This window comes from Tribolium castaneum, chromosome 1, assembly GCF_031307605.1.
Source record: "Tribolium castaneum strain GA2 chromosome 1, icTriCast1.1, whole genome shotgun sequence".
NCBI lineage: Eukaryota > Metazoa > Arthropoda > Insecta > Coleoptera > Tenebrionidae > Tribolium > Tribolium castaneum.
Window position 1 is genome coordinate 29,220,950 of NC_087394.1, and position 16,082 is coordinate 29,237,031.

General features: G+C 35.4%; 1 protein-coding gene across 2 annotated transcripts in view; it reads right to left on the reverse strand.

Annotated features, from left to right (window-relative positions):
• Sesn (Sestrin) overlaps positions 1-16,082 on the reverse strand; it is a 164,717-nt gene that overhangs the window by 15,727 nt on the left and 132,908 nt on the right. The gene's annotated exons all lie outside the window — the stretch shown is intronic.

Below are 16,082 nucleotides of genomic sequence, written 5' to 3' on the forward strand. Positions count from 1 at the left end.
CACAGGGAGAGGAGTTCCGGCGACTGTCACTGCATTATTCTGTCCATAGATGTTTAAAAACTAGATTTTAATCCTACTAAAGACGTGAAGAAACTGACTGCATTTCAGCAGATCCTGCGACGAGAAGCCGGCAAGCCGGCTGTGGGGAGTGGGGGGACGAGCGAGCAGCTGATTGGTCCCCAACGGACCATTGTACGAGGGCTATCAGCTGATCGCTCGCATAGTAACAGCTGAGCCCACTGCGATGTTTCTCCGTACTCAAAATCGGGTTATATAAAACGATTTTAGACAAGATATCGCACTTATTTACTCTATATGATCGCAGACTGCCTGGCTGTGGACATTTTACGAGTTACCCTTTCGCACTTTCGCGACTTCGGAATTAGATCGACGCTGAACTGCACCGAAAGTTCATTGAACGGAATCGCGCACGATTTCAGGAAACAAACTGCACGTAAACTGTGATTTTTTACTCAAAAGGTTCGAAACTCGGCTATCCTGCTTTTTCTCACATAAAAAGCTCTGAAATCCTTAAACAGGATACACTGTCTCGAGCATATCACAAAAAAATTACACAAAAAATGAGGAAAATTTCGCAAATTGCATACAAATGACTATCATCGACTTTAAATATTTTACGTCCTTGTTGACATTTGTCGGAAATAAGGCTTTTAGCCTAAAGTTGTTAACTATGACTCGTACTTCATACATCCATACATTACAGAAATGTATGAGCACGATTCATTAATAATGCATTCTACACAAATTATTTTTTAAATTCGTAATTATTCCGAACTGAATTTTTGTTGAATAGCTTCTAAGTCATAGAACATTCTTTCATAAAAGCATTCTATTTATGTCAGTAAGTCTCTAATTATAGGTTTTGTTGAATATTCTCACTAAAAAGCAATACACGTGTAGTTTATCATCTCTATGAATATTAAACAATTTGAATGTTTCTACAATTGCTGAATAAATATTTATAATGTTATTGTCGAGATTATTTCGTTAATAAATTATTGCAACGAGTTCAATGAGTCATTTCAACTTTTATCGGTTTATCACTTGGAAATTAAGGGGATAAGAGGTCTTCAATAACAAGAAAAGGATTAACCCAGCTTACCCAAACACCCAAAATAACAACAACTCCGCAACTCCTTGAAAAGTGCAATTTTTTTTTAACTTTTTCTCATACACAAATCCTGTTTCCGGTATCTTCTAATTTTGAGTCCTTTCGAACTTGTACCTACACCCCTTTTGAATTATTGCACCGTTTTTGTTAGTTTGTAAAACAACCTTTACGGAAATTAATTAAATCTTTAATAAAAAAATTCGTCATAGTAGCCTGCCATTAAAAAAAAGTTAGCAGAACTCAAAAACTGAATGAATTTTTATTCTTCAAATTGATTATACATCGCTTGGTTTTAAACTTTTTATTCACCTTATTCAGGGTGTCTCAAAATGGCGAATTCCGATTTCAGAGCCTTGTAGAGAATCCCTTCAGTAGTCCAAATACTATAGAAATCTATAAAGATATAAGCCTTTCCCACAAAGATACATTGGTTTGAAGGTCGCTCTTTAAATTGCGTTTTCTTCAAATGTGGGCTAAAAGTTTTAGTGTTAGTAGTTATTTATGGCGTAGACGATTGTGGAGAATAAGAATCAAAAACTACAAAATTACAAACACTAATGCCTGAAGTGCATCTTCATTCCTATGTATCTTTGTGGGGAAACCCCGAATCTTTATTTTGTTTCTATATTTGGACTACTGAAGTGGTTCTCTACAATGTTCTGAAGTAGAAATTCGCCAATTTTAAGAATGAGGATCGATTAAAAACTCCCCATTCTGACGTGCGTAATAATATTACGATTTTAAAATGGAGCCACAATAAATTTTATCAATGTCTTTGAGAAAGCAATAAACGCGACTTTGAAATTCAAAAATAAATGCCCTTGACTGAATCATTTTGTATTTTGTTTGTTTGACATCCCAACAAAACACTCAAACGGTTTTATAGCTTTGCAAATTTATCAGATAGTGCAATAAATTACTCTCTTCTGATCAGCGCTTATTGACAGATAAATTCTTTAATTTTTTTTCCCATTTCGGAGCCAAAAATAAATGGGGTTACCCAAATTTCGGCCAAACAAAGAAGAGAAATTAAGGTGCTGTGTTGTCCTACATCCGAAAACATTTGTTACTTCGATAGCATCAGCATACGTGCAACGGTGATGATTTTTTAAAAAGCGCTCTAAAAATTTAATTGCCATATGAGAGCGCACAAAAGCCTTTTAAGTAACAGCGACTAGAACTACTGTGCACGCTTTCCACCAGCAGAATTATGATAAAAAAACATTGATATTAATGTTCCGACTTGGCGATACAGGACGGTTATAAATCACAATTTAGAAGTTGATTTTTTATGTAATTTCTTCCACGCTGACTACACCTTTCATCTCTAATTGGACTACTTTGTAATTTTTAAAGATGATGTAACAGTTGTGTAAGTGGAAAATATGGAAAAAGTGTCCTTTCAGTCCTTGAATTGTGAAAAGTAACCGTTTAGAATAATGCACTCCATTAATAACCTGGACTTGGACGTGTAGAATCCAGTAGAAATTTCCTATTACCGTTTTATCAAATAATTAATTATTCCTGGGTGACGTGTCGTGTTGTTTTGTTTTTCGCTGATCTAGCGATTTATTTAATTCATGAAAAACAAGATAAACACGAAAGGTGTACACAGTTCGTTAAGAGGAAGTTTTATCAACAAAGTATTGATATCTGCCCTCGCTATTTGATTATTGCTCCCTAGCTTGTCATCTCGTCCTGGCCATATATTATATTATATAAACACCATATTTTAAAAGTTATGTTGGTCTGTTTTAGACACGTATATTCTGTTTACACGTTACATATTGGAGCTACGTTTCTGAACGGAAAATATGTTTGTAAATGCGCCTTTTGATGTCATAATTTTCGACTTAAACGTTCCAGTATTGCGTACACAAACAAAATAAAAATTCAATGTAAACTCCAATATTACATTGTTTACAGTTCAGCACACACAATCAAAATGAAAATTCAATGCACATTTTTAAATTTTATTTTCACAGCCGCTTGATACCGACAGTGATTGCGACTAGAACCGGGCTTGTGATTTTTATTTTGTTACAGTTTACTATTGCATCGAGACATAAAATTCAATTAATGGAAGTTAACGGAACAGAACACCATTGAAACGGAAGTTGTAAAGCTAAAATGTAACGTTTTGATGAATGGTTTTAAGAGTTTTTCCGCTCCTGGGGCGAGCGTGTGGTCCAATCATCACATAATTTGAGAAAAACATTTCCAAGCGGTTGCGCCAAGAACTATTTTGCAAATAAATAGCCAAGTGACTAATAATGCAAATATTTTATCTCTCATAAAAATGTCACAGCCATAATAAACAGCATACTCCTCATAGTTAGTTAATTTTTTCGTTTCCTAACGTCGCTGATAATAAATTACATACCTGTCAATTATTATCTTTTATGTCCCTCAAACTGCACATCATTAAAACCATTCAATTGCCAAGTATCAAGAGCTAACGGATTTTTTCAAGACGAGCAAATTTAACGAGATTAGACAAAATAAATAACAACACAGAGGCACCAAAATCCTCCACTGACAACACCTTTTGTATTTGTGTAGAAGCAAAAAACCCTCATTTGACTGAAACGTCCCTTATGGCCAGGTACAATACAAAAAACTGGTTACAAACTGTCCATTATAGCCCAGCCACAACCAGCAGTTAAGTGCACCTTTTATTCACCAAACCTTGCACCCCTTGATTTCTTGAATAACTCTACTGTGAGAATTCGAAATGTCTTTGTGACGATAAAAATTGATGGGGCTGACATAATCACGCTTGCTGTAAACTCTCTTTATGTTTTTGAACACTTGGTGTGAGGAGAAAACTTCTGAATTGATTCGTAACCCCAGTATTGCAAACTGTATAATTATCACACCACTTACTTTGAAGGCCTCGCTGGAAAAATGACATTACCGTCATGTTTATTATCCTGGAGATATGAAGCATGGAATTAAAGGAAAAAATGCACTGAAAACGTAATTAAAACATTTTTTAACTTTGAATCGAGTTACGGTTAAGTTAAATAAGGAAGTATGCAATGAGGATAATCAGTTACTTTGATGCACTTATTGTGGTTTTAATGATGCGGTTTTGTATTCAAATTATGAAAAAATTACACTTCCTGATATATTTTTCAGGATTTTATAGCCGCGCTTGGAAAAGTGATGAGTGACACTTTGTTACAGGCTCAATAAACAACATCTCCAGCCTTGAAGTTGATTTTATCGTATTGAAATAATTAATCGCATCAAAACTTTGACAAGTGAATTACATTTTCAAAACATTTTGACCTTCACTTTCATTATTTAATCCTTGTACTTGGTATTTTTGCAAAATATACGGAAAATTACTTTGTTATCATTGCAAGCCGTTGGTAATTTGTGTGCATTTGAAAAAATCTGTGATAAATAAGATAAGAGATAATTGTGAGTCATTTTTGGTTTTGGTGGTCTGATCTTTGTCATTTTTAATTGGAAAAAGGCGGTACAATTTCTTATTATTTAAGAAACTGGGGCAATACTGGCAAAAAACCCAGCCACATGTTTCAGAACATCTTCATCTGGTTTCCGTCATAACTCATTGCCATAATTAGCACTAATTACCACCAATTAATTAAACCCGCAATTGATTGTCGCTCATAAATCATAAAAACGCAATTAAAAAAATCTCCGTTGTGATTGTTTATTGATTTTCGGTGCTCGCGCTTCGCTCGGCTTTGTATTAAATTTTTAATATCTCGTAAGGTTTCCATTCACAAAAGTCACTTGGGCATACCCTTCACTCAAACCGCGCATTTTCAAAAGGTCCAACCGTCTTGTTGAATAAAAGATGAGGTGAAAATGAAAGACGTTTATGAATCCGGGCCTCGGAGATTCACTAGTTTATCTTTAAAGTATTAATACTTTGGTTATCATCTATTCGGTAAATACAACAAATTGAGTTAAATTAAAACGTCAATTAGGCCCATTGTAATGATGCGCACTAACAGGAAGTAAAATTTAAGGGGGCCGGTACCTTAACTGTGCACGATAATTAATTTACGACGTACGTACGACAATTACGGAGAAATTTTTATTATCCTGATTTGAATAAGGGGCCCTCTGGAATGATAAAACTGAGTGCTTTATCAGAATTAGCGTAAACGCGTGACAAAGAAGAAAGCAAAATGAGCTGTCCTTGACACCGTAATTTTTTCTTTGTTTCACTGATACGGTTTCGATGTCTACTTTATCAATAATTAATGAAAATAAAAGCGTTTAATTAAAGTCATGAGTCATAATGACTTGAAACAAAGACGATTTTCAAGGTGCATAAGCCGATTCACTCCAACCAAACAAAATTCATTGTTGCGTGTGGATCACCTGATCCGATGACTTTTTCTGTTTAAACAATATTAAATTGTGAAACTGTTGTGAATATAAACTTTTCTCGTAAACACTTCCTTCTGGATTATTCCGGTTGCGGAAAATCCGCCTTCTCCGGGGATTTGTTTTTAAAAACGCTCTCGGAATGGGAAAGTTCAAAGCTATTATTTGTGCGTTATCAAGGCATCGAGTGCCTTAACTGGTTTGAATAGTTCCTAGGATTATAGCCGACATCCCGGAATGTTTGGTTAGGCTTATCAAGGGCTTGTTGCAATAAACTGTGTCTGTATCAGTGTCTTCAGGAGCCCGGCTTCCGCTGAAACAGCCCGGGTTGGCCCTCTTTTTTACATAATCGCCAAGCGAAGCGTCTAATTCCCAAATCCCCTATTTGCATTTTATTCCGTCAAAAAAGGAATACTCCGAGTCCAATATCGTGTGACCGAATCATAATGAAAATACGAAAACGGAGTTTTGTTTGATGTGTAAATTCAAGACTGTCGCAAAAATACACAGACGCGGAGATAATCCTTTTCTTGGGGCGAAATTGTGTTTTTGTTGAGAAGTGCAGCCATAATATTGATGTGTATTTTAACGAAACGCGATTCTGATCTCGATAAAATTCGAAATAACAACTGGGTCAACCGCTGACGCAAAGTGCCTGCAAATATTCAGTGACCTTTCGACAAATTTAAAAGTATTATCTCCTTATTTAACAATTACAAGCTAAATATAAAGTTTGTTTAATCGGGATGCAGAAAAATAAACGCGTAGCGAATGCGGAACTCGCATTTTTACACTCAATCACACGATAATCTCATTAACCGGAGCGTTTTGCGAAAAAAGGGAGCATACACGATCGTTAGAAAATAATCCGAATTCCGCGCTCGCTAAAAAATCCGATCAGGATGCGAAATAAATGAAACCTTGACGATCGCGATCGCTGCTTCTAAAGTTCAATGGGAGAGAGACAGGGACGTTTGACTTGGTAACTGAATTGGTTAAAGTTATGAAAATGCTTTTCTTAAACGAAATCGTTAGGAAAAAATAAATGGAGACACCAAACCGTGCCGGAAGTCAAGATGAATTAATCTTACGGCCAAACTGGTGATGTTCCTTGCCACGGACATGGAGGGAACTATGTTTCCAATTAAAATTCCAAAGATAAATGTTGTAATTGCAACATAGTTCAATGTAAGAAGTAGTACCGGAATGTTCCCCTCATAACGAAATTTTTAAACAAAAATACAAACAAGACATCATTTATCTAATTTGAAGCGATTCTAGCAACAAGACAACTTCTACTGAGATAAATATGTAGTGGGCTTCAAATTGAGTGATTTTTGGAAACCTTGATTTGTCTAGACGGAGTAGTTACATGTGATTTTAGATTTTAATTAGTAAGTCGTTGAATTAGTTTTAATTTCTGATTTTAAATAAATATTCATATGATAACTGGCTACGTAATGGTCCATACAAAAAAGTTCCGTCTAAATATGAAGGAGTTATTCATTAAAATCCAAATGATAGAAATTCTCTTCATACATGAATAAATTTTGTAGATTTAAAAGTCGGAATTATCCACTAGAGTTATCTTGGATTAATTAATTAACTATTCCTCTCAGAGGAATACTTGCTTATGTGGATATATTTTTCCTTAGAGATTTGATTTTTTTCCTTTTGAACAAAGGTCACCTGTCGCACACAGTTTTCTGCCAGATGTGATTTTCCAATTAAGTTAATTTGAAATTGTATCTTAAAATTTAGTTCGAGGATTTTGATAAAAAGTTTTTAACCCAGATCCGATCTTTTCCCACAGTTTCGATCATCTCGAGATAGCTCGAAATAAAAGTAAGAGTCTCTTTCGAAATGAGATCATCGAATCGAGACACCTTGGTATTTAACAAAGATGACTAATAATAACAATCATAACAATAAAAATTCACGACCGTCCATCACCTGACCACTTTATTTGCCCGGATTAACATTTCCACCTAACATTGAGATAAGCGTAAAGGATTGGGTAATCACCCAATTCCCATTCAAAACTTTCCACCGTTCTTCACATTCGCAACCTCAAAAACGCGCCCAATCCCGGCTTATAATAAAATAATCCTGCGATTTGAACGCGCCGTGTTAATTTTAATGCGACAAGTCTATAAATCGGCGAGGGAATTGCAAGTAAAAAGCGCCCTATCTCGGCCCAACCGACCGAAATAACGTCAAAAGCGGCCATAATCCTTCAAAAGTGCTAATTTGTAGTGGGGGCGCACGTGTGACACGGGCAGGAATTAACTTTTGACGACCTCAATTAAAGCGACAAATGATACCCAATTGTACAAATTTAAATGACCAAATCTGGAGATAAAATCTCGAAATTGCCGTTTTTGCGACATAACGGCGAATTTACGGAGACATAAAAGCGGGTTTTTTGACCGGTTGAAATTTCAACTTGCTGACATTGATTTCAGCAATAGTTTGCAAGGCAAACGCCCGGCCGATGGATCGTTACTTCTATTACAAGTTATTGGAAATTTAAATGTTGGAGGAAGATCCTTCAGATTTTTGGCAACAAGCCACAGTTATCGACTTGGGTTGGGGAGGAGTAGCCTTGAGACACTTGGTTCTTGAGCCTTGAGCCATCCTTGGCGGCAAGTAAATACCAGAAGAGCTTATCGCCTTGTTATTATAGGCCTGGTTCAGGCTCGGGCGTCATCTCCTGCATGGTTCTTATAATTCGTGTAATCTCGGCCCAAACAGTCTATTTTTACTTTAAGTATTCTGTTAAAAAACCGTAAACAAGTTCTATTTTTGATTAAAAATAAATGAAAAGTAAGGGTGACGCAATTTCGGTACAAAATCCGAAATACACATATTTGAAATAATAAAAGTAAATGTTTAAGTTGTGTGTTGACTAACACTAAATTAGACGTCTTATCACGTTTTTTGTATCACACCAACTAAATTTAAAATGTGCGCACGCTTTTGCCACTCTATTTTAAAACCTGTAAAAATACCACTCATTTTATAATCCCAGTCCCTTTAGTGGGGAAATGAAAAGATAATAAATGCGAAACTTGGCCGATAAACCGCGTTTTATGGTATTTTACTTCGAAATAGAATTTTTACAAAACGTAAACTTTACAGCCCTACGATAATCTGCTTGATTGCCATCCCCAAATATTAATTTTCCCCGAAACTGCTCACTTTTTTCTATCGAAATTTCGTTAATCTGCTCAAAACTTGGCAAGTTTTAGTGCCACAGAGGGGCTTTACGTGTTGGGACAGTTTTGAAGTTGAAAACTATCGCTGAGAGGTTTCCATTTGTTATCAGTTCGGCCCAAATGTGACATTTGTGTGTAATGCTGCACAAAACAATAATGAGCTTCAATTCCCCGAAGCAAACAAACATATTTCTGCGGCTGAACTCAATTAAACCGGACCCTAATTAATGCCGGGCCGAAACTATCGAACTACTGGCCCGAACTTGGGCATTTTCGGGTCAAAATGTAAATCCAAACAGATTTTTATTAGCGTCCAAATACGAAAATTGACACTTATGACATGTTTCCCCAAACAATTCATTCACATTACGCGACCAACTGGTTTGAATTCAAATCCGTAAATCAAAAAGGTAACGTATTTACGTCCGAGATACGAATGACAAACTTTTAATCAGCTCGCCAACATAACAAGTTAAATTGATCCCGGATATATTTTCGGGAATTACGAGCGTGTTTTTGCAAGCTTTGATTTGTGAAGGGATCATTCCGATAATGACCGCGAGTTTCTTTTTTGATTAACGCAAGTGAGGAAACTGTGACAACAAAAATATTTCAAACAATAGCCGGTCTAGACACCTATCAAAAAGATTATTGTGTAAATGTTATTTTTGTTAATATATTGAATGTAAACACCAAAGGAGGACATCCTACCACACAATAAAAGTAAATGTTTGTTTGCCTTTGAAGCCGACTCTAACTGGATTGGATGCAAAAACGATTTCGCACGGACTTATAAGGGACCTCAAGCCAAAGCCAAATAATTTGCCAAAAATAGACCCCACACACGAATTGCCTCGATTCTACAAAAAATGAGACCTTACACTCAATACACAATAAGACTGACTAAATCAACTGAAAAATCGTAATTCTTTTTAATAAAACTAGAAATCACAATTATCGTCCACAGTTTGGTTACCAAAACATATAAATCATTTCTGGTGTTTTATTTGAAAAAGTAAATCAAGTTTGTTTAAAACGGCCATCAAATCAGCAATAAATGGTTTATTTTTTCATCTGTTTACTTGCAGACTAATTAGAGTACAGTCAAATTAAAAAATAAAGTTCGCTTAATGTAGCTAGACTTGGAAAGTTGTTTCCTGTGTAAAGCGATGTGTATTCCAATAAACAAGTCTAAATGCTATTATAAAAATAGCTTTGTAACACTTTTTCGTGCCATGAAACCCAATCTCCAGATTTATAAATTATGCAGAAGGACCACCACGATCCTCACTCTAATTTTTTTATCTCGCTGTTTTCCTGCTAAAAGTTTAGACGAAACTGCGGGGGTGGACAGAAAATTTACATCTCGTATGATCCTAAAGCGAAAAACGTTTTATGGCCGAGAAGAGGCTCTTCGTTGTAATGTCGGTGCATACATTATTTAATAAAGAAAACGATCCCACGCAATCCTTGAGGGAATTTTTATAAAAATTGTGAGTGGAGTTCGGTCCAAACGACCTCGCTTCGAGCTTACCATATTCTTACCACGGTTAAATCTTTATTGATTTGGGGGAAAAAGCACAGAAATGTTTATTGTGTCACTCGGACTTGTCTGGGGCGTTAATGACGCTGATATCAGGCGCGGTCGTAAATTTCTTTCATTGCACATTAAGTGATAACAGGAGTGAATCACGTTTGGGGATTTCGATTCCTGTGCTCTATTTTAGTGAAATGATTAATGGAGGAAGGCGGATCGAAATATTGCAACGCTTTCGATAAATCTCCCGGAATTTATGCCCGGAGTGGGGCGTTATTGAATTAAGGTGCAAGGAAAAATCGACTTGTTGAAAAAATAAGCGATTAATCCTGGTTAAACGACTATTACAGTTGCGGTAATAAATTTTAACCGCTGTCTTTATTACCAACTATCCCAAGGAAATGGAATGTAAACTTAACAGCGTGGCTTTCCTTGCTGGAAGAACGATCAATTTCCAATTGAACTATCTCATTATTATTTTAACTTGGATAGTAAACAAAAATAACTGTAAAAACCCTTTTAAATTTTTATTGGCCGGAGTTAAAACGCGGGCAATTAAAATTTTAATTAAAATTTCCATTTTCCGATGGCTTAATCAGTAAACAAGTAACGAAATAATTACGGACGCAAGAAATATGCTTAAAACAAGGAATGTAGTAAACAAAACTGTAAAATTATGACTCGGTACATAACAAACACTAAAATATTTATGCAATTTTTTTATCAAAATTATGTGTTTATGTTCGCACCGTTTAGAGGCAATAATTAGCTCGTGACTTGGACAAGCAGTGCCTATTTGCGATATCGCCTCGTTAAATTCATTCCAATTTGAAGCAACCCAAGAACAAAATTTCATAAATATTTGCATAAGCTCGGAGATAATGGAGTTTTTTTTCCGTTGAATGTTTTCTCCTAATTAAGCTCACTCGCAATTCAAATCTCTGCACTCGGTGAAAATATCGTAATTGTGCTTATTAAACGTGAAGGTTGCGAAATAATTTCAAGTGTTTATAACAAAAATTAAACCCATCCTCCCCCCGGTCGCGATTTGAGCTATTGGCCAATAAAACACGCTTATTACGAGCGCATTTCGAAAAAATAATTGGATTTTCACTAAAAACACTCGTGTGGGTATAAAATGAGCCATAAAAGCCTGATTTGTTGGGCACCGTTATCGACAGCATTAATCACGTAAAATATAGGTGTCCCGAAGATTAGCAGAGCTAGGGGTCATTATGGTTGCAACATCTGAAATTATTGTTATCCTAGTTTACTCCGCGATCTGATTCCGGACACGAAACTGAGGCAATAATTTCCAAAAATGATAGATTTATAACACGAAAAGCGCTGGAAATCGAGATTAAAATTTTTACTTTATTTTTGTATGGCAAAAGGGAACCGAATTGGCTCCTGCAGTCGTGTTAAAAGCTCTAATAATAAATCAAGGTCCGGCCATTTGTTAACTGTCTCATAGTTTTAGCAACAATTCGAAGTGATGGATAATGCCCACGTGCCGGAAATATTACAAAATAATTGTTAAAAACCCAAAGTGTGTTCGCAGAACCGATTGTGATACACAATTTTCACCATAAATTTTAATGAGTATCACTAATAAATAGATATGTGAATTAACGTCCATTGCACGCCCACCAGCATTGTTTAACCAGAAAATTTCCATTTTTATTACTAGAAATAACACGTCAATTATCGACATAAACAAAGCATCATAATTTTAGTCAGTGCTTCGCTTCATTTTTGCAAAATAATGCCGGGACTGTGTAATATCTGGATTTTCTCTGATTAGGGAGATCTCCATCTCCATACCGAAGAATTTAATTCGAGTTATTACAACCTGAAGACCCTGAAAAACCCACTCAAGTCTGCGAAAATGCAGCCGAATGACAAATTTTAGCGATTGTAGGTGGTTTTGGTGGATTTAGATAAAATCACGGCAATTAGGGTAAGGTCGAGAGGTTTATGGATTTTGTAAAATTGGCTACTTTCTTATCACATCCTTATTAGAGTTGTGGCTTCGAAACGGTGGAAAAGCGGAAATAATTCCGAAGAAAGTGCAGCGAGATTTATTGGAGAAAACTAATCCAACAATGTCGATCCACCTGCTGTGCAAGTCAGCGAAAAAGTCAACACAACTAATTTATTTAAATGCATGCTAACTCCCAGTGTAACAATAAAAGTAAATATATTGGATAGCGAATAATTTGCATATGGGACAAGCCTGACGTCACCTAACACGTGTTTGCAAAATATTTTTGGGAACACTTGTCAAATTCGCTTCCTCCTGGTCAAGGACAGCAATAAAATTTCATTAAACCGCCGGAGATTTACATCTTGGCCGGTGAACGAAAACAAATGAGGCCGATTAAAAATCGCATCACTCCTTGAAATTTGAAAACAATTTTTGTTTTCGAAAATAAATAATTTTGTGCAAAATTAATTCTAAAGCGAGCCGTTCGAACTTAAAAATACACTTAGCGTTTATTGCCTTGACGCTTCGATTTATTGAACGCTTTTTTCTGTTTTGTTTCTCGGATGGTAAACAGAATTTTATTAAGAAGTTTAAGCTTTATAGAAAACAAATCCCGTGATAGAAAACAGGTGGCAAAGTATCGGTTTTTTAAGTAGTTAAATCCCTTTTTCACTGTTTACCCGACATTAAAATTCAGTGATCGACAACAAGTTTTAATCCGGGAATAAATACAGCGTCACGTGGGTGCTAATTAAATATGATTTGGGACTTAGATGATTCGCGAATTCATTGTTTCACCAGATTAACTATCGCAATTTTTCGTCTGGTTTTAAGAGTAGGTAAACAAACTTAGCTACTGTGTAACACAATTTGCAAGTTCTTTGACCAAAACACGAAAACAGTTTCAAAATAACTAAATTTATAGTAGAGATAAATCGAGTAATTTACTGTCCATAATTGTATCCATAAATGAATAATTTTAAATAAATTTTATGTTTTGAAGGTAAATTCAAACGCTCTCCCGTTTTTATTAAAAAATGTAATACTGCAGTTCACAATTTGGGTGGTCTTGCACCTAAATAAATTTCGAAAGGCTCACCTTTGAACCATAAAAATAAACAACATTTCCTTATGATTCATTCAGTGTGAACAGCGAATTTCAAAGTTCTACGGTTTTATCTGAATTTATGTAATTTTCAGGGTTATATATTTTACAAATATAATCTAAATTTCTAATCAGTTTAAGACAGTTTATGATATCCTCTAGCTCCGATTTGCATAATATAACACTTGAAATTTCCTCTCGTATCAAAGTTTGTTACTCCACATCTAGTATTTTTATGTGGGGCATATTTTCAAACATTATCTTATTTTTTTACTTACATAAATTAATGTGTATGACGTTAAAAACATAATAATCATAAATTAAGGATTAAAGTCAAATGTTTTTGTTTTTAAATGAGGACATGTGATTTAAACAAGCCAAAAAAATTTTACATAAAAAATGATAAATTTGGACCATTTACAAATATTTAAGTCCTACAATTTATTTTGTTTGCTCAGACTGGGATGAATATTGCAAATAAAGGAGTTTAGGGAAGTTGAAGTTATCGCAGATAAGAGTATTTGCAGTTTAATTCATCAGAGAATCAATGAGGTCCTAAATAAAGATAACAGGAGATAAAGCCAAAAAGTCAATATTTTTACATAACTGACTGGTCTGTTAAATGAGTTTCGCTTTTTACCTTTCTTGTAGGTCCATATTTTCAGTTCAGCACTAAGTGAGGTCAGAATAAAACTGCCTTGCAAAAAAAATCACAGTTGCGTTGCCAGACCCAATTGAATTTTATAGTAACAGTTCACCCAGTTTCCTGGGAATCCTTGAACTTTCAGCAAATTTGTATCTCAATCAAACCGAAAGATTTAAAATGTTTTTGCATGAGTCTTGGCGCCTACTCAAAAATCTGCGCCATGTCCATTATTCAACTTTTTTGAATTTCTCGCTCCAGAAACAGTTGTGGTATGAAAAGACGCAATCTTTCGGCGATCGATATCGAATCGAATCTTTCAAATCGGCATAAACAGAATCATCTGCCAAGGATGTTACATAAACAGAACAGATGTAGACTGTCGTCAGCGGCAGTGACATAAACAGGCAGTTCATGGTCCATCGACCAATTCCTGCGACGTTTTTACGCCCCTTCGGAATTTCATAAACACGTACGTACGAGAGGCCTTTAAATAAACATCATCAAATCGAACAGCGCCACTCCAGCAGTCATTACGTTTCGAAACTGTGGGCATTACTCTTCTAATGGATGAGCAGCACCACCATCAATCACCCACTGAAAACTCAATCAAATTTCGGGCTAATAGAGACAACTTTGCAAGCAATTTGTTGATCAATTAGCTATTTTTCAAAACCGGAGCACAAATCAATCAAAAATTAATAAAAGAAGATCCCTCTTTCAAGCAGAATTTTTATTTCTCAGTTAAACTTTAGTGTTACTGCACAGGCGGGCGCAGCAATGTGGCCAGTACTTGTTCGCGTCTTCCTTTCTAGCCACACAATTTTCTCTTTCACTTATAAAATAATGACAACTGAAATAATTAAAATCGATAATATTTCAAAACTTTACGATTTGTAACCTTTTAATGAAGAGAGTTCCATCAGATTGGCAAGTAATCAATTCACATTTCCCTTGCCGTTGCGTCTTTACTGACGGTATTACATGACCAAAGTCGTCGTGGTAACACCCACCAGGCCCTGGAGTAAATAATTTATTTATATTTTCCTACGGGTAGAAAGGAGCTTACTTCGAAGATCGTGTGGTTTTTCGATACGAATATTCGATATGTCGCCTGCACTGCCCTCATATAGCACATACGACAACACCACCACCGTTAACAGTATCTTCATTTTGTACGTTAGAATGAGGCCAGAGCTTTTTCTAACTTATATATAGGTGAAAATTAATGATTTTTTAACAGTAAATCAGGTATTACCCAGTCGATCGTAATCATAAAAATTTCAATATGTAATTATCAGTTATTGCAGCTGAAATGAGAGATTTTTCTTAAATGACCATTTTATTGTTCACATGCCTATACTATAGTTTTCGTAATAAAATACGAGCAATGATCAAGAAACCGACACAGCAAAACCGCGAAAAACCGAAACGAAAAAGTATAGATAGAATAATAACATAACAGATCAAAAAAGTTGAATAATAGATGTAAAAGCAACAACAATAAGTCAGGTCAGGTCAGGCTAGATTATTGTAGACTACGGAAATGAAGAAAACGAAAAAAGTTACAAATAAGAAGCTAACAGCAAAAAACCATCAACAGCCTCTTGGTTTTCTAGGAAAAAAACTTGTGTCTTATAACTCCAAGTCTATGTAAGTGTTTCTAAATTTAGGTGAAAAATTGCTTCACGGGCAAGTTTTAGGTGCTATTGTTCTCAAAACGGCCAAGTTTACGGCCGTTAAGTCATTATTTTTCGTAATTAAGCGAGAGGCCATTAGCAATTTATGATTATGTTAGTTTAAAATATTTTTATGATCAGTTGAAGTATTCGTCAGCTTTACCTCAAGTTGCTCATTTGAGCTTTAACGTTTGACTCATCCATTATTTCGTGTAGATGTGAGTATGATAAAATTATACATTGTTTACGAAACAAAGAAAATAGTTTGCAAAACGGCGCGTGTATCGCGTTGTGTTCCAAAATTCTATCAAAATAAAAGCGGAATTGTGTGCAATATTTCGCGAAGATCATATTCATAATTCTGTCGGGAAATCAGGGTTTCTAAAAACGACCTGCTTTGCCAACTTCCT